Source organism: Anser anser (genome assembly GCF_964211835.1).
Source record: "Anser anser genome assembly, contig: HAP1_SCAFFOLD_141, whole genome shotgun sequence".
Taxonomy (NCBI): Eukaryota; Metazoa; Chordata; class Aves; order Anseriformes; family Anatidae; genus Anser; species Anser anser.
In genome coordinates, this window is record NW_028153522.1 from 205020 (window position 1) to 224719 (window position 19700).

At 47.1% G+C, this 19700-nt stretch overlaps 1 long non-coding RNA gene across 1 annotated transcript; it reads right to left on the reverse strand.

The window, feature by feature from the left end:
* Positions 1–1937: 1937 nt before the first annotated feature.
* LOC310891984 lies at positions 1938–14282 on the reverse strand. Its single transcript, XR_014577838.1, has 7 exons — positions 14115–14282; positions 13584–13642; positions 13245–13376; positions 4363–4902; positions 3457–3580; positions 2809–3012; positions 1938–2279 (listed from the first exon to the last, which is right to left on the reverse strand). It is a non-coding gene; the product is annotated as an uncharacterized lncRNA (long non-coding RNA).
* Positions 14283–19700: the final 5418 nt, after the last annotated feature.

The window sequence follows — 19700 nt, forward strand, 5'->3', positions numbered from 1 at the left end:
CAAGGAATATTTTAAGAACATTTCTTTGCAGGAAGATTTGAGAACAGTCAACCACAAGCTTCTATTTTTCAAGCATATTTTCATAAAATTGCCTTTCAGCTGCTAAATGGTTTTTTTGCCATTTCTGCAGTCAACACAGATCTCCACTGCAACGCATTTTCCTCTCATACGTCAAAAATACTCTTCAATGCAGTCATATAGAGAAGGCGGCACCTAAATAACAGCTCATAAAAAGTTCTTACCCACGGAGGCTTTCCGTTTTCCTTGTTTCTCAGCAAGATCTAGTCGAACCACAGGTTCCTCCCCTAAAACAAAAGTAAAATTTTTCTATTTCATAGAAACCAGTAGCCAATAGAAATAGTATACTGTTAGCCCATGTCCAAAAAGAACCCAGCAAGGCACTGTTTTGACAGCTAAACCACACAAACTCATATTTCAACTATAATTAACTTAGAAAAAGTATCCATAGTCTCAGTGTTTGCCTCAAATTCCAGCTGAATGTAGTCGAGAATGAATCTGAGTCTGCTTGACAGCTATACTTTGTGCAGAACAGAGCTGCATAAGCAAGCAGAATATTATTAGGTACAAATGCTGAGAAATATTCCTTTCTAAGGTGAATGTCTATGAGTAGAAGTACTTCTTCACTTCTTTCCCTTTCAAAGGAATTTGCACAACTCTAAACAATATAATTTATACACAGACTCCTATCGCACTACTGTCCACACGTGCCACTGTCAGCCTCTTTAAAGCTTCAGAAATTGCTTCTTACATAGCACTGTCCTCTAGAGCTCTTTCTTCTCGTTACTCTCCTGTTTTTCAGTTATCCCCCTATTTGCATACTGACACATTTTTTTCTTTCTCCTGCTACTGCACTTAACCTGAGCACCAAAGCTTTCCAGTACAACCAGGGACTTTCAGCATAAAAGCATGTTTTGAACAGAAGGCGGCAGCACCAGGAGGCTAACAGGGGTGAATTGCCTTCCTTCTTGCTTAACCTTCCAGTTTAGGAGTAATGAAATCAAAACAAAAGCATTAATTATTACCTTCCTCTGTAGACAGTGTCACAGTTCTCACCACTGTCCGGACATTTTCCTTTTCCGGAGCAGGAAAAATCATAGAATCGACGGGAGGAAGAGAAGATCTTGAAGGACCTTCTGCTCAGAGCAAGCAAAACATAAGGAAGTTTACCAAACAGAAAAAACTATCACGAAGAACAAAAAACTTTAATTATTCATTACTGTCAAACATACAGTGACCAGAGCATGCAAATAAGAGAGGTGACTAGTTTGCCTCTGGTTGCCCTTGGAATTCCCATCTAGAATACCAGCTGGCTGAGAATCAGGTTGCTCGATGCCCCCAGCTAAACATGGAAGTCTATCCCTCAAGCAGCTCCCAGCCACCATCACCTGCCATTCTGAAGCCAATCAAATTTCACTTCTTTGGCAAAATAGTTGGATTCACCAAAGCATAGCCAGCTACCCGGTATTACTGGAAGAGTTTTTTTTTGAAAGAAAAATCATCACACAGGATGAAGGTGAACAGGGTAAGGAAGCAGGGAATATTAACTCACCACCGTGTCTCTTAGTTTTTTCCTTCATTTTCTGCAATTTGATTTCTTCAAGTGTTTTTATTCCAAAATTCAGACCGTCCTCTGAAAACAGAAAACAGTTAATGAGACTAAGGCTTAGAGGCACTCACTGAGGACCACAGATCCTCAGGCTTCTTAGTGCTCAGGAACTTTCAGAAGTATTTAGAATAAAGCCTGTCAACACTCCTCACAAGTGAAACAACCATAGAATCAATGGCATTTTGCCCCTCCTTTCACCCTTCAGGGTAAAAACTGTAGTTTTAATTTTAATCCATTTACGTGATATTAGATCCCTCTATCGTTAGATATGGCTTTCAACAGTGGTTGCCAGGCTGCACGTGCAGCCATTTAAACTCCATGCTGTGACCCTGTTTTGTTCTCCAAAAGGAAAGAAAAGGAGTTCAACTTTCTGACCCAATGGGCACATGATGGTATCAGGGAGAAATGAGATCATGGAAATAACCGAGTCCATTCAGCACCCCTACATTCTGTTGTGTTTTTACGCCACATTGCTTTTGAGTTAATTGTCAAGTTCTCCTTCCGATTTATCCTACTACAGGTGCTGGAATACCTTGTTTAGCAGTAGTAGCACTGGCTTTCCGAGTGGAAATCATCCGTAATCCATTTTGGCCTTCCTCAGCTGGTTGCTGGACGGGAGTTTTAGTTTCTTCTCCTTCCGCAGAAAGCTGGTCTGAAGGGGAAAAATCTATTCAGTTATGCATAGGCCAGATTGTTCGTGATTATGTAGCTCATGCAATGACACTTCAGTCCATGGTTCCTATAAAAAAGTTGGTTTTTTTTTTGTTTTTTTTTTTTTTTTTTAATACAGCTACACTGACCTGATGAACTCGTAAGTAGACTACCCTAGGACAAAACATCTAGGACTCTAGATTCTCTCTGCAGCTTTAACTACTACACAACATATTACTCTTCAGACAAAAAAAAAGGAATTTCCTTCCTAGTTTCACATAGAGCTTTACACAACAGACCAGCTAAAGCCAAGAGTGGTTCTAAGCTTTCCTCCAACATTTCAGGTTCTGTCCACTGACTGCCAGACAAAGCCACCAGTGACCTGAGCGGACTGCCTGCCCTATCGCTAGTCAGACCTCAGGTCATCTGTGATTTATACATTCATTTACAGCACAAATTCCTTCCAAGAACCAAAGACTTACACAATCATTTACAGCACAAATTCCTTCCAAGAACCAAACCATGCTCACCATCATCATCTTCATCATCATCTGCAGCATTGATTACAACTGGAGGGTGTGTAGGGCTTGGGACATTTTCCGAGTTTTCCACTTTCATCACCCGCCTTAGCTATGGAGAGGGATTGGACTGGACAGAAAGTTTGTTTTGCTGCAGTGACATCTGAGCCACTTTCAAATCATCGTCCGCGGACTCAGGCGGACTTGGCAGTGTAGCTAGAGGAAGAGGAGGATCATCAGTAATATGGCAGTTTAAAACTTTGACCACAATGCACGAAGATGGTAGCTAAGGCAGATAACCTGCACAGGCAATGAATGCAGCATCTCCTTTTGCCCATCCCGCCACTGTTTACACCGTGAACAATGACTTGCCTTCAAACAACAACACATCTCCCTACCACCCAGCAGAAGACGAAACAACAGAAAGCAAACTGCAAGGCAAATATCACACAAAGCAGAGAGAAGCTGAGCATGAAAGCAGAAAACAAATACCAGCAGTACAGCAGCAGTACACTCGGTTTAGCTGACCACCTAGGACTGCAGACCTTTTCCTGCACTCACAAATGAACGGTTACCTGATGTCTCCTACACTATTGGCACCCACTAAGTAATATGCAAAATTAATTCTTCAATACTTAAAGAAAAAGGACCTAAACTCACTCTTGCTTGGTGGTAAGAAGACGCCATCGATGTAACGTCCCTTTGCGTGATGAAAAGCACAGTTGGCTTTCTGACAGCCTACTGGCTGCTTCTCCCAGTAGCAGGGAATCTCAGCGCGCTTTTTCTGAAGACAGAAAGAAAGACAAGCTCGTGATAACATGCACCTAAGGTTTGCAAAGAGATGCACAGTTCCAGGTCACGACAGCGATAGGGCTGTCACAATACAGTGCTGAAACATCATTCCAAAGGTCAGTTTATCACGGAAGTATAGTATTTCCGGGCATATTCACAAAGTTTGCAGAAGCTGTAACCACTATGCACGTTTAGCCTTGTCATCATTCAGTTTGAGAAGACAGGCACTCTCAGACATCAGTTTAGGGTGGGTTAAACTAATACACCTAGGATTATACTAGGATTATTCAGAGGGAAAAAGAACATCTTAAATTGCCTACGTTAACTCTATCCAGAACTACTTCTCGGAGACTTCGTTCTTCTGCACCTTTAACTTTCCCCACTGCTTCCTAGCCCAGGCAGCTAGAACAGCATTATCTGAAGGACTCCGGGACACAAGAGACCTGATAGATCATTATCAAGCCTGCTCTCAGGAGGCTAGTACAGCCTGTTTATTACCCCCCTGCTCCAGCAGGTTTTAGCAGTCTAGTTAGCGGTTATTCTGCATCTGTTGAGAAAATACTGTCGGCGTCTAATAAAAGAAAATCTTGCTAAGACATACCTAAGGCATTGATTTTATTTCCCTCTCCTTCCTCCCACCCCCTCCCCTGCTAACAGAAACCAGTGTAATTCCAAAGCAAAGGACTCTATCCTGCAAAAGCACAATCAGCACACCTACAGCACTGAAAAATGCTTTTGTTGATTTATTTTGAGAACACATCTTTAGGCACTCACATCGATTTCCATGTGTCTGAATCGGCAGACATTCCTGAAACAACGACCCTCCTGCCACAGCGTGCAGACTGTCTCGTTCCCCAGAGCAGCTTCACAGTGGCGGAAGGAACAGTTGTCTCCCTGTAACCAAAAGGAAACCAACAAGGAAAATATAGTACAGCCTCAAAAACGTCCATGCTACTGCTTCAGGTTGCTACAATTGAATTCAGAATCTATCTGGTTATCACGTTAACCAAAGACCAGTGTGCCTCCTCCTCCTACTCTACCCCTTCCTGAAAAAAATGAAAAAAAAAAAAAAACCAAAAAAAAAACAAAGCAAAGCAAAGCAAAAGAAACCCAGCCATACCTTGGTACAGGTAGAATAGAAATAGAAGTAGCAATCGTCTCCTTGTTTAGACATGCCGACAAGTTCTGATAACAAGCTCGGGTTCTCTCCACAGGGACTTCCTCTGCTCTTGGAGAGAGCTGTCTTCACCCTTGCTTGGGCTGAAAGTCTTCCACTGGCTTGTGATCAGTGAAATCTTCTTTTTAAAAGTAACCCTAAAGAAAGTACCAACAAGTGAAAAATAATGAGTAACAAGCATTTTTCCAGCTTTCTTCTGTTCATCAAATTAGTCTCTCGAGGAGAGCAATGCCTTGAAATCAGCTGTTACGGGAACTAACACAATATTAAACTAAAGTTCTGTAAAGCTGCCAGGAGCTTTGTCAGCAAGTGTTCTCTTCCACGTCCTCAATAATATGCCTTGGAGCACATCCGGAAGCCTGAAAATGGAGTCACTTCTTCAAAAACCACCTGATCATACATGCAAGGCAATGATCAACTATGGCTACGAGTAACTTCTACAGAACGCAGTATGACGCATTAAATAGCACGTTCCAGTCACTGTGGGTCTTCGAGTTCACCTACCTGGACAACCTCAGCAAAGTTATCGATCTTCAAAGACTTCCAGTTAACTTCTCCTGGAGGCCGAACCAACACTGAATCCGTGAATTAATGATAAAGGGGTAGGAAGAATTTGCCTCCTCACTTTGCCAAGGGAGCCTCTCATCCACAATTCAAACATAGGATGTGCTTTTAAACAGCTTATAACTAATGGAGGAAGCAAGTCCATCTGAACACTCTCTCAGACTGGAGACAGCCAGGGTTAGTTAGCTCTTCAAAAAATAAAAACCAAAAAAAAAAACCACAAAACAAAACAAAAACAAAAAAACCCAGTGCATTTAGAGATGAACTCGTGATTCAAAGTGGCTGCAAAAATGAGGCTCCATCTTCCACAGCCAGAAAATTTGACTTTTTTTTTTTTTTTTAATTCAAAATTCAGTATGTTCCAATCTCTGGTCTTCAAGATTTCTTCACCTATTAAGAAAACACTAAAACCTTTCCCCGTCTTTATTACCTGTACAGCAAAAAACACACCAGTGCACAGAAATACACAAATGTGCATACGCATACACACATATGTGTTTAGACACACACACGAGGAGTGAGTGATAGAAAGTTAGCGAGAGCGACAGTGGAAATCAGAAGTTTTGCCTTTTTGACACAGAGAGCGCGTAAAAACTCTCTCATTTTGAGGGAACTAGAAAAAAAAGGAGGATCTACCAAATATTTTGATGAGTATGCCTTCGAGGCCAATGCTTTATACCATGAGTGATCTGGGGGCCAGCACACAAATATGCATACATATGTATCACACAGTATCACAGATTTCTAGGTTGGAAGAGACCTCAAGATCATCGAGTCCAACCTCCGACCTAACACTAAGTACTCCACTAAACCATATCGCTAAGCTCTACATCTAAACGTCTTTTAAAGACCTCCAGGGATGCTGACTCCACCACCTCCCTGGGCAGCCCGTTCCAATGCTTAATAACCCTTTCGGTAAAGAAGTACTTCCTAACATCCAACCTAAAACTCCCCTGTCGCAACTTTCGCCCATTCCCCCTCGTCCTGTCACCAGGCACGTAGGAGAACAGACCAACCCCCACCTCTTTACAGCCTCCTTTAAGGTAACTGTAGAGAGCGATAAGGTCGCCCCTGAGCCTCCTCTTCTCCAGGCTGAACAAGCCCAGCTCCCTCAGCCGCTCCTCGTAAGACTTGTTCTCCAGACCCCTCACCAGCTTGGTCGCCCTTCTCTGGACTCGCTCGAGCACGTCCATGTCCTTCCTGTAGCGAGGGGCCCAAAACTGAACACAGTACTCAAGGTGCGGCCTCACCAGAGCCGAGTACAGGGGCACAATCACTTCCCTAGACCTGCTGGCCACACTGCTTCTTATACAGGCCAGGATGCTGTTGGCCTTCTTGGCCACCTGGGCACACTGCTGGCTCATATTCAGCCGACTGTCAACCAACACTCCCAGGTCCCTCTCGGCCAGGCAGCTTTCCAGCCACTCATCTCCCAGCCTGTAGCTCTGCTTGGGGTTGTTGCGCCCCAGGTGCAGGACCCGGCACTTGGCCTTGTTGAACTTCATACAGTTGACCTCAGCCCATCGCTCCAGCCTATCCAGATCAAATATGTACATGCATACAGGATAAACATATCTATACACACAAGCGTGCACAGTATATGTCGTATGGTATCCATATGGAGAACAACTCGTAGCCCTGATCAGACACGTAGAGTTGCAATCAATTAACAGCAGGAAGGCAGCAGATCAAGGATACAGCAAGCTTTGAGAGGCAGGGCAATGCTCACTTTGCCAGTGGCATGGCTGCATGATACCAAGAATTTTGAATTAGTTTGATTTTTTGGAAGCAATTTGTTTTCTTTCTGCGCTGTAGCAAATACCACAGGTTTGCCATCACGTGCTGTTCCCTAATCCATATATCCATCATCATCCATTGCTGCAAGATCATGAAAGGTTAGAAAAGATGACTTAGGTCCAATTTAACAGCCAATGATTTTTCAATGACCAGAGCTGCAACAGATTTTATTTAGCCACAAGCAGGTTTTTTTTTCTGATGTGAAGTCAGATATTTTGATTTTTTTTTTAAGACACTAAATGTCATAAAACCTGCAACCAGACCAGATAAAGTTCAAATTAGAGTGATTCTGAAGCCTTTCATTAAAATGCTACACATTTCTGTGCAAATTATTTCTGACTCTTCTGGACAAAAGCGGATGAAATAGTTCTTACAAATTAATAATAAAAGGTTGGAACCTTTTACTCACACAAACACTAGTGAATTTTCCAGGAAGTATTATTTTGGCAGGGAATTTTCCCAAATCTAAAGTAAAGAGGGGAAAAGTTGGGTTCCCGTATTAGTTGTTGGTTTTGACTGCTTGACAAAGGGAATAAAAACAGTAGTTAAGTGCAAGGTTTCCTTCTCTTCTTTAGTATTGAGAGGAATCGTCACTTCTGACCTTTAGCACCTTCAGAAACACACTTAGTGCCATGCAGATTCCTCTGCATCTACTTCTAAAAATTACTGGTGCTCCTTAGCATGGAAGTTGGACTTGAAATCTTTTCCAGACTGAGCTCTTTTGAATGCCCAAGGAGCTCATCATTTTGCTTGTTGCCTTCCATTTTCCTGAACAGACCCAGAACGCTGTTCAGGATATGAATGGATCTGGTCTAAGGAATGGGAAGAAAGCAAAAACCAAGGATACCTCACAGCCCTAAATGCCATAAAAAGCAGTCACATTTTAAAAAAGATCTCCAAAGCTTTTTTTTTTTTTTTTAAACTGACATCTGCCAATATGGCGATCCAAGTGCTGAACAGAAACCAACTGAACTAGCCCCTGAAAGCCTGAATAAAAATGAGTAACTCTGGTGCACTCAGCAGGTCTGTAATAGAAGTTGGCAAGATTTTTAGATTTCTTTTTTCTCCAGGGTGCTAGTAAAGTTTTTGCGTTACGAGATTTTGAACTCTTTTTGTACAAAAGAATTACAGATGCACTACAGTCACGGTAGCTGGGGGTCTGGAAATACATGCCAACAAGTGTCATAAACTTTGCCTTTGCTGAAGGAAGATAACTAGTCCAAAGAAAACCTGCCTAGTTTGTTTTACAGGCTTGTCTTTCTCAGTATGGAACAAACTGACCTCCCTGGTCTAACTTTCCAGTTGGCTATTCTGCCTTTGTCCTGGAGAGAAGAGCAAGAAGGGAACAAAATATTTTTGCACTCCAAAAAATGCATTAGGGAAGGATTATCACACCTACCTAAGGGTAATTTCTTGTTTGTTTATAAAGCACAAAGTCTTTCTCTTGGACAGTCTCTGTTGCTGGCCTGTTTTGTGCCTTCCATTTATAATAAAGGTATTAAAGATGCTTACCCCGTTTTGGTGGTTTTTTATTTTAAGAACAGTGTAAGCGGACAGTCGGATGACAAGCAAGAAAGAACAGCATAAATCCTTGTTGTGACCCTGCTTTTTAATCACCCAGCATCAGCCTTGCTGCAAAACAGTCTCCGCTGATTTACCTGCTTGTTAAAGCACCCCACAGGCTGCAAGTGTTGTGTGCTAGGTGTCAAATTATATTTAACGGTGCATAGGTAAACCATTCATCTTCCCATGGTCAAAGCACAGAACAGCCTCCTGCTAACACAGCTCATCCTTGCTGTAACTGCTTTTAAACCTATTTGTTGGTAAGAAAAGAGCTCAGTACACCACCTTCACAGGGCAAAAATTCACATGGAAGAGCAGAAAAACCCAGAAGTGCTTCCTGAACTTCACGTTACCAACAGCACCATCGGATTTAGATCCTTGCCTGGCATCCAGGATGCACGGCCTGCAAGCACTGCTGCAATGTGGAAGTGCCAAGGCAGGTTTTTGGCCTGCCCTAAAACACTTTTTTTTTTTTTCTTTTACAAACAATACAAAGAGTGTGCCAGGTATGCTGTAATGCCCGTGTGCCAGGTCAATAGAGGATATCCAAACAACAGAGGCGCTTCTCCTAATTTCTGGCGTGAAAACACTTTCACAGCATTCTTTTCACGAAGAAACCCCTCTCTATCTTCTCCAATGCTCCAGGACCTGCTGCAGCTGCAGCGGCTGCGCTGGTACCAGCCGCATCTTTGACAAATCTTTTCAACGGTTCTGCTTTACCTCGGCACAGTTGAGGTCACTCCTCTTCCTCTTCCAGCTGAGGAAGCAGCTTGCGGGCTCTGCCACACGGTCGGTGCAGAAGCGAAAGCTGGGAACACAGCAGTCAAACCCTCACTGCTAACGAAGCCACCAGGGCAGAGGGCTGACACAGACCCACCAGAGGCGAACCGTACCCGCTCTCCCTCCCGGCTGCGAGGCTCGCCACAGCAGCCCCGACCCGAAGCGCTCACAATGCTTTGCTTGGTGATGTCACCGATGAGTCAGAGTCCCCAGATGAGCATCTGCCTTGCCACTCTTTAATGTTGGTGTTGTTTTTTGGTTGGTTGTTTGCTTGCTTTTGAAACTTATGTAGGTTATGGTAAACCTTCAGGTAAACCACAGATCAATGGGGAAGAAGTCCCACACGAGGGATGGCGCATTCTTTAACGTGCTGCATTCGACAAAGAAGCTCTCTCCATTTTGCGCAGTGGCAACAGGCACGACTGCAACACACGCACGTGTAGGCAGCACCTGCAGGTCCCAAACCGTTAACCAATTTTTAGATAGCACCAATTGTTTATGTAGTTGCTTTCCCTTCATCCATAACCCCTTTTTTCCTTTCTTTATATCGGGTGGCTCTCCTCCATTGTTCTGTCATTTTACTCCCCAGTGTCTGAGCAGGCACTGGGAATCGTTTCCAGAGGAAGGGTACTGCTGAAGCTACAACATTTACTCTCAGGGAAAAGAGAGTATGTGAAAGAATACATACTTCCTTTCTTTTTCCTTTTTTTTTTTTTTAAATCTCTGAAATCAATGCTGCGGCCTGGCAGCAAATAACTATGGGAGTAAAGATGATTCCTCATCCTCACTGTAACGTTGTAGTTAATGTCATAAAGAAGCAATTTCCCCAGGCAGTGGCCATTTGAGATGGGAAGGGGCAGTAAGAGGAAGTTTTCCTTAGCCTAGCTCTTCCCCCAGAACACCTCGCCATCCAGCAACAAATTCAATTCACCTGCTCCGCCTGATCAGTCAAACGCGCGTCCGACTCCAGCACACGTCACAGCGGTGGTTCTGACGTGGTTTGAGAATCACCTATCCGCAGAATATCTCGGGTTTGTACACTCAAATAACGCAGTCTTTTCCAAATAAGGCCCAGAGCTCACACTCCGAGTGCAGCCTAACAGCACCAGAGGGCCGGTAGGCTAAACATTCCCATCCTGGCAACAGGACTGACCCGGGCAACAGTAAGCATCCCTTCTGCACTTTCGCCGTGAACATCAACATAAGGAAACAGAGACCTCCTCGATCCAAGTTTGAAGAAACAAACACAAAGGTCACCCAAGCGGGTTGTTTTCAGCAAACTAACGGAGAAATTAAGGTGACAACCGCGTGCATCCAGAGTTAGTCAGATCCCGAAGGCAGTTCCTTTGGGAAACGCAGGAGCAGCGCGCCAGATGACGGCTACCTTACAGCGCACCCCTCAGAGGCACTGCTACGAAAGGAAGGCAGAAGGTTGGAACTCAAAATAACTCGCAAGGCGCCCGTTAAGGGGGAAGCTTTAATTTCCTGAGCAGAACCTCCCCCCTGAAGGCAGCCCAGGGACTCTTTGCTTCCCTAGGGAGACGGCAGGGACGGGGCAGGGCGGTGGGACGGGGGGACACAGGGCCAGATGGACGGCCAGACAGCCGGATGGATGGACAGACGGCCAGACGGACGGCCAAACGGCCCAAAAGGCCTGAGCAAGGGCTGAGGAGCGGGAGGGAAGGGCAGGGCGAGGGGAAGGGCGGCCCTGGGCCTGACAGGGCACCTTGGGCCTAACCCCGGGCAGCAGCTCCCCATCTCACAGGGCCCGCGGGGGGCTGCCTGTAACAGGAGATGCGGGCAGGTAAATTTTACAAGCACTGCATCACAAATACCCTGCAACACCTGAACTATTCACTGGGACAGCCTCCTTCCTCACCTCCTGAAAGCTCCAGCTGGCAAACCAAGGACAAAATGAAAGGCAGATGTGGAGGACCTCGTAAGATACTGTTTTTTTCCCTACGTGCCCACTGCTGGTGACACGTAATGCCTCCTGTTCCCAAACGACATCGGCACGTTACATCTTTACTACATGCTGAAAGGAACTCAGCAACTTGAACACAACTTAGAATTACCCATCCCGGCAGCAGGCTGTCCAGCTGAAGCTGCTTTAGCCAATCAAGTGTGTCATGCTGCCCCTCAAAGGTTTCTTCCTGGGAACGTCTGCTGTGACACTCCTGACGTATTACTTCTCGGAATGGCAGAACTGCGCTGGGTAGGCCCCACAGCAAGACTCGTATTTCTGTCCTTCCCTTTCAGGAAAGGATCTCCCACCTTGAATTTATTAATTTTCATGATGATGATACACAAATTGAAGTTTTGAAAAACTGAATGCTGATTAACAGATTTCTAGCACAGCCTGTGCATCAAAATTCATTTCTCTCCATTTAGGTAATCTTAGTTTCTGAGTTACAGTTACAGTCAAAATTTTTCTTCTTCGATTTTTTTCTTTTTCTTTTTTTTTTTTTTTTTTTTGTGATCAGAAAAACGAGGGGACTGGCTGTCCCAAGTCAGCCGGGGAACTTCTCTTTGGTCGATGCATCAAGCAACTCAGCTCTCTTGGGGAAACTTAAATAGAAAAGACAGATCTCCAAACGGATAAAAAAAATAAATCAAATGATAAAAACCCAACCGACACATCTGATACCCCAGCTTATTGAACAGCACAAGGGTTTAATCTACAGGCTCTGTCCAAAGCAGCAAGAAGTGACAGATTTAATCCAAACCAGTTGCCCGCTCTCACTCTCTGATCTGGAGACGTTATTGGACAAGCATGCATAGCAGTAACACTTGTAAACACTGGGTTACTGCACCACAGCCCCAAATCCCTCACGGGCCCACTAAGATACTTTTACTGACTGATCCACAATAAACACTCCCAAAAAGATTCTCAACAAGCTAAACCCTGTTTAGAAAGAATCTGAGGAACCTGTCACTGCAGCAACAAAGGGCTGCAATTGTATGCAAAATCTCCAACACCCTCCTTAGCACCCTGCTAGCTCAAGGACTGTGTGGGGCTTCCGTGCCCTGAACGAGTCCACCCTGGCCACATAACGCAGATGTAATGGTCAAGAAAGCACATAGCGTTATCGAAACTTATCAGATCCACAGCAAAAAGAAAAGCCCACGCTTCTATATTTCTCCTCCTTCTCCATTCACAGAAGGAAGAGACTGAAAACAGGCAGATTTGTGGTTTACATTTACAGTTAATGTGAAAAATGGCTATTTGTGAAATACATCACGTATTGTTTCAAGCTACAAACAACTCGCTCCCACAAAGGAAAGACTTTTGACCTCAGCATGCAACCCCAGTTACAAATAACTTCCTATCTACCAGCGGGCCGCGTTCCCCTGGCACTCAGTCACTCCGCAGCACGGCAGCCACCTTTGTTCTAAGGATGGCAAATTCTACTTAGAAACGCTCTGTAGAAGAGTGATGTTGTCCCCTTTTAACACGATCCGGCCTGCAGCACAGAGAAGGGAAAGAGGGGATTAGAGAGAGCCCAGAACCTGAGAATAATCTCGTGTTTTCAGAAAGTGTTTCGTGTGGTTGAGCAGGGTTTTGCCCATCATGCAGAGTGCAGGCCGCCTGGTATTACACGTTTCAAAGACCAGAACTGGTCTCAGGCAGGGACAGATTCTCCTTCATTCAGCAAAATCAGCAGCTCAAAAATCATCAGGGACAGAGATGTAGCCAGGAATTGCTCACTGAACTTCAACAGCAAGGCTCGTCACACGGTTGGTACGTCTCAGTGCTGCTACCTAGAAGGCTCACCCGGGCAGGTTTCAGACCGTGCGTCACTCGGGTTGCACAGACACACGACACACCCAGCTGTTTCCTTGATTTTGTCTTGGAGTGAATCTCCTCTGCGTCGTCCAGCGCCAAATTCACGTACTCGTCAAAGCCCTACAAATCGGCAACAGTGGCAATTAGTTCAGCAACAACACGAACCATCGTCAGCTGTGCTGACCCAGGCTGGACAACGAAGACTAATTGTTAGAGAAGCACGATTTCTTTTTTCCCTTGGGCTAGTTTTTCTTGACAAGAAAAAATAGGATTGTGAATGAGGGAAAACAAACTAACGATGTAACGTGGGGTCGTGCTGACACTCACGATGATGCAGCCTTCTATCCGCACGTTCACTTGCTCACCCACACCTGGATCCTCGAGCTCTGCAGAACGAAGGAGGAGAGCAAATTGGAACACAAACAGCGCGAGCAGTTTTGTTCTCTCTCGTGTGTTCAGAAATACCCGCTAACCATAGCCGCTAGAGCTCCCAAACACTCCAAGGAGCAACTCTCAGGGGCAGTTTCAATTAACAGTCTGACATTTTAGAGTCTTATATGACTGGGTGAATACTACACGTTTGCTGAAGGACACGTTTCCAGTCACAAGGGAACACTCCTGCACGCCCGGCTGCACGATCCCACTCCCGTTAACACGAGGGGGAAACGCCGGGCTGCGCAGCAGCTCCTTGTACCCACCAGCACGCCGCACAGCTCTCCATTCCCCACAAACCTGCCCCGAGCAACGGGTGGGAGCCGAAAACTCAGCGAGGGAGATCCCCGGACCCTCCCCGCTCCCCCCACCCCCCCCCAAATCCCCATCCCCATCCCCTCCCCGTCCTCTCCCCGCGCTACTCACGCTCTGCAGGTAGCGGAAGATGAGGTTCTGGGGCACTGCGTGAAGGGCTCAGCACGGGGACAAGAGCTCCAGGCCCGGGACAAGGCCTCAAGACAAGGCCTCAAACCCTGCAACGAGGCCCCAGGGCCCCGGGACAAGGCCTCAAGGCCCGGGCCGAGACCCCTGAGGCCCGGGCCGCCCCCCACCCGCTCCCCCGTCGCTCCCCAGCCGCAGGAAGGCTACGATGGGCTGCACCATCACCGTCTGCACCTTCTGGTCCTGCCCGCGGTACGCCATGGCTGCCGCCGCCTCGCTGCTCCCGCCGCCCCTGCTGGGCTGCCTCCGGAAGCCCCTGAGGCCGGGCGGGAGCACGCAAGGTACGCTGGGATGCTGGAGGAGCGTGGGGGGCTGCTCTAGCAGGCCGGGAGGACCGCGTCTCTATGGTCGCAGGCAGGGGTCCCTGCGCTAGCTTTATTGGTGAGCAGCGAGGCTGGGGGGGGGAGGGGGGCAAGACAGCCTTAAATAAAATACAAATATAAAAAGTGTTATAAATGGCTGTTATAAATCCAAATAGGATTACAATCAAAGTTTACAATTTATTAAACGAATAGAGGCAAGCAAGCAGCGCTGGGTGCGCCGGGAGTCTCTGCTCCCCCAGGACGCACACCTGTTACTTAAGGCGGCTGGTTTTGATGCTCCCAGGCTAATACATATTCATTACTACTTCGAGAAGAGGCAGGGTTATTAGAATTGGTTTCCGGAATCCGAAACCCCTCCCAGGGGCGCCTGCGTATCAGTCTCTGGTGGTCTCTCGGGGCTTGCTCGGGCTGAATGCTGGTTGTCTTCCTCCCAGGCTTTTGTCCTTCAATTGCCCTTCAGCTCCCCCTTCCTCCTCGTTTGGGAGCCTCTGCGCCGGATTTCAGAAACTCTAGCAACATCCCCTGCAGTAGTCAGCACTTTTCCCTAAAAACCCCTTTGTTCTCTTATCACCTAGACCCGGGCCTCGATGTTAACCCTTCAAATCCCTTAGTGACACGAATTGCTGGACCATTCCTTACAAAAGGAAGGATAAAATATGTAGAGGAGCAATGGCACACGCGAAAGCCCAGCGCCGCGGGCAGAGGCAGCGAAGGTTGACGGCAGAACAGTGCTCGGTTTGAACACGGAGAGGGAAAGCGAGGGGAAGGTGGCCGAAGCCGGCCGCAGTCTCTGAGCTCTCCTCCTCCTGATTGTTTTCTCTCAAAGCCATTTCTGTCTGTGTGCAGGCACCCGGAGCCGGCAGAAGTCCCCGTGAAGTCCTTCGGCAGGACGGAGGGCTGCGTGGGCTCCAGTGAGAGAGGGAGTTAGGAGAATCTTATCAAGTAGAGATAGAGCGCTGACAGCGTTAAACTAGGATGCTACTTAGCGTCTTTGCTAACTATGGTGCATTGTGCCAATTAACTAAAGCAAGAAGCCTTGGGCCCCTTACCAAGGTCAGTCTCCTAATAAGAGAGTGAGCCTATCTTAAGAAACTGGGAGAAACTGGTCCTGCAGGTGGACAAGAGCCAAGGAGCAACTGAGTCTGTGCAAAGACAAGAGGTCAACTAGCGGTGACGAGGAAGAGTCATCAATCTTCATGCCCACGACCTCCCGTGCTGCCCAGCGCTGAATAAACATACCTACTTTACAATCTCACTGATTGTGGAGTCCCTTTTCCGCAAGTCACTAGCAGCGGTTTCTTCCGCAGAGGTTTTCCCAGAGCCGCTTCAAAGCTTCCCTCGCGGAGCTGGGGCGTCGCAGGGGGTCGTCAAAGCACGCACGCGCACACACACACACACACGCACACACACACACACACAGGCGTTGTTGTCCAAACAGAAAGTATTTACAACAAATTCGACAAGCGGTTTTCCTCTGCCAGCAGCAAATGCCTGAGGGCCCCTACAGCTTCACAAATCATAGCACAAAGAGCCTAAAGTTCCTCTAAAATTTAGGGAAATGATTCAAAATAGATCTGCTAGGGGAAAACGATCACTGGCGGCAGGGTACACAATACACGCGAGTCTCAGCTCTCCTCCGCAGGGTCAGTGCCCACGCCCAAGTGCGACGCTGATGGCACCCGAACATTTGCTGTAGCAGGCAGCAGAGCCAGCAGCTCAGGGGAGCAATTTTAAAAACCAGGAGGCACTTAAACCAACCCTTAATTGACCCAGTTACTGCAGGAGAGTCCCGACTACTCGCCCTGGAGTCCTACTGGCACCAGCAAAAAGCACCAACCAAAGCTTGGGGGAACTTTGGTACAGCACAAGAGAAGGGAGTGGGGGTAGCGTAGCCGTATCGCAGAGCTGCTGCTTTTCACACCATTTTATCATCCCTGATAATTGAAAGTAAGGCCGGGTGGGCTGACCCCACCACCACCACTCCTGGCAGCATGTTTGGTCCACAACGCTAGAATAATTATTCTGCTCCCTCCCGCCCCTACAGCTTCATCATCTGAAAAGATTACAGTCAAAACAATGGCATACACAAATAAAAGTCAAGAGTTGACATAGTAACTCCGGGATTTGGGTATCAACTGTCCGAGAAATCAGAACACCCAGGCTTCACAATGTGCCCAACATCGAGCTGTGCCAAGGGGGGGGCGGAAGGAAGAAGCTTTCCGTTTAAGCCTTCAGAGCATCGCTCCGTCACTACGTCAATTCACAGCCACCACAGCGTGCCGATGGACATCTTTCTGTGCCAAAAGAAACAAGTGCTTTGTCCTCTTGATATCAAAGGTAGCCACCTATAGTTACGGAACCATGCACAAGACCTTAACTCTGACCAGCAGGAAAACTTAGGACAACTGAGTGCAGATCCTGCCAATTTCTACCAGTTCCAACTGTGCTTTAAGTCTCATTGCAAAGCCTCAGTTAGAAAAAGGATCACCTCAGGGTATCCAACAAGAAGAAGAGTTGTTTTCTTTTTTTTTTTTTTTTTTTTCAATATACCATAGGACTATGCAGTTCAATCATCAATCATCTTGGAAAGCTCAAGGAGGAGGTCATCCTCATCCTTCCCTGGGTCCAAGTCGAGCTCGGCTTCCAGTATGCCGTCTGAGAGTTCCCAAAGTAGCATCTCTAAATCCTCGTCTACAGATACGGGCGCGTTGCCTGTGGAACTCAGCCGGCGTGTCCTTGCTTCTTCTAGCTGGGAAGAAGCTGAAGTCGAGCTTGAGAACTCCATTGGCTCCATGGACTCTGCTTTGCTTCCAAGATGTGCTTCAGGTCTTGGCAGAGCAAGGAAGAGAACAATCAGTATATGCCATTTCTTAACGGGAAATCCCTTTTCTGCAAATCGGCTCTTAAAACCGTAGCCAACCCCTCCTGCACTTCAATCTTACCCAGGGATTGTTATTCAATTAACCCAGGGCTACATTTAGAGCCCAATATATTAGCAGGTACATTTTTCAGTTTGGGGGTTTCTCTGTGAAGCCAGAGCACCCGGAGCCTAGCAAAGATGGGAAACCAACATGGCCTCCCGGAAGCCCAGTGTCCGAGAACTACATCTCCCGGCATGCTCTGGGAAAACAATATGGACTCCCGGAAACCCGGTGGCCAAGAACTACATTTCCCAGCACTCCCCAGAAAATTGAGCCTCGCAGCGTGCCGTAGGACGCCATTTTTTGCTCTGTTACATTACCGGTTTCGTGTTTATGGAGGGTTTTCCCGCCGTTTTGGGGGGTTTCCCCTCAATTTCGGGTTTTCAGCTCTCCATTTCAGAGTTCTTCCCCGCAATTTTGGGGTTCCTTCCCCTAATTTGGTGCTTCGCCCCCCCCCCACTTTTGGGGTTCCCCCTCCATTTTGGGGATTCCCCCCAATTCCAAGCCCCCCACAATTTTGGAGGCCCCCACCATCCTTTCTTGGCCTGCCACCCTAATATTAAGGTTCTTTCCCCCAGTGTTGGGGTTCTCACCACATGTTTGAGGTTCCTTCCCTTAATTTGGGGCTTAGCTCCCCGGGATCTGGGGCTTTAACCCCAATTTTGGGGGTCCCCCCCAAGTTTGGGGATTCCTCCCCAGGTCTGGGGGGGGGGTCCACATTCAATTCTGGAATTTCACACTTCCATTTAAGTCTTCTTCCCCCCAATTTGGGGGTTCACCCACCCAATTTTGGGGGTTCCTCCCCTAATTTCGGGGGACCCGACCGATTTTGGGGGTCCCCCCCAATTGTAGAGTCCCCCACCCTCCTTTTTTGGGTTCCCCCCTAATATTAAAGAGTTCTTCCGCCCAATTTTGGGGGACCCCACAATTTGGCCGTTCCTTCCCCTAACTTTGGGCTTCAACCCTTCGATTTTGGGGGGGGGTTCCCCCCCTCTTATTTTGGCCTTCCGCCCTAATATTAGGCCTAACCCCTAAGAACCTTGACCCCTAAGCCTATGGCAACCACGGATCTAACCCTAACCCCTACCCCAACAAACCCTAGAAACCCTAACCCTAAAAACCCTTGCAGCCCTAACCCGATAAAATTTACCACACTAAACCCCTGAAGACTGTTCTGGGGGGTCCACATCCAATTCTGGAATTTCACACTTCCATTTAAGTCTTCTTCCCCCCAATTTGGGGGTTCGCCCACCCAATTTTGGGGGTTCCTCCCCTAATTTGGGGGGGACACAACCGATTTTAGAGTCCCCCACCCTCCTTTTTTGGGTTCCCCCTAATATTAAAAGTTCTTCCGCCCAATTTTGGGGGACCCCACAATTTTGACGTTCCTTCCCCTAACTTGGGGCTTCAACCCTTCGATTTTGGGGGGGGCTCCCACCCTCTTATTTTGGCCTTCCGCCCTAATATTAGGCCTAACCCCTAAGAACCTTGACCCCTAACGCTATGGCAACCACGGATCTAACCCTAACCCCTACCGCAACAAACCCTAGAAACCCTAACCCTAAAAACCCTTACAGCCCTAACCCGATAAAATTTACCACACTAAACCCCTGAAGACTGTTCTGGGGGGTCCACATTCAATTCTGGAATTTCACACTTCCATTTAAGTGTTCTGCCCCCCCAATATGGGGGTTCGCCCACCCAATTTTGGGGGTTCCTCCCCTAATTGTGGGGGGCACAACCAATTTTGGGGGGGACACAACCAATTTGGGGGGGGACACAACCAATTTGGGGGGTCCCCCCAATTTTAGAGTCCCCCACCCTCCTTTTTTGGGTTTCCCCCAATATTAAGAGCTCTTCCGCTCAATTTTGGGGGACCCCACAATTTTGACGTTCCTTCCCCTAACTTGGGGCTTCAACCCTTCGATTTTGGGGGGGGCTCCCACCCTCTTATTTTGGCCTTCCACCCTAATATTAGGCCTAACCCCTAAGAACCTTGACCCCTAAGCCTATGGCAACCACGGATCTAATCCTAACCCCTACCGCAACAAACCCTAGAAACCCTAACCCTAAAAACCCTTACAGCCCTAACCCGATAAAATTTACCACACTAAACCCCTGAAGACTGTTCTGGGGGGTCCACATTCAATTCTGGAATTTCACACTTCCATTTAAGTGTTCTGCCCCCCCAATATGGGGGTTCGCCCACCCAATTTTGGGGGTTCCTCCCCTAATTGGGGGGGACACAACCAATTTTGGGGGGGACA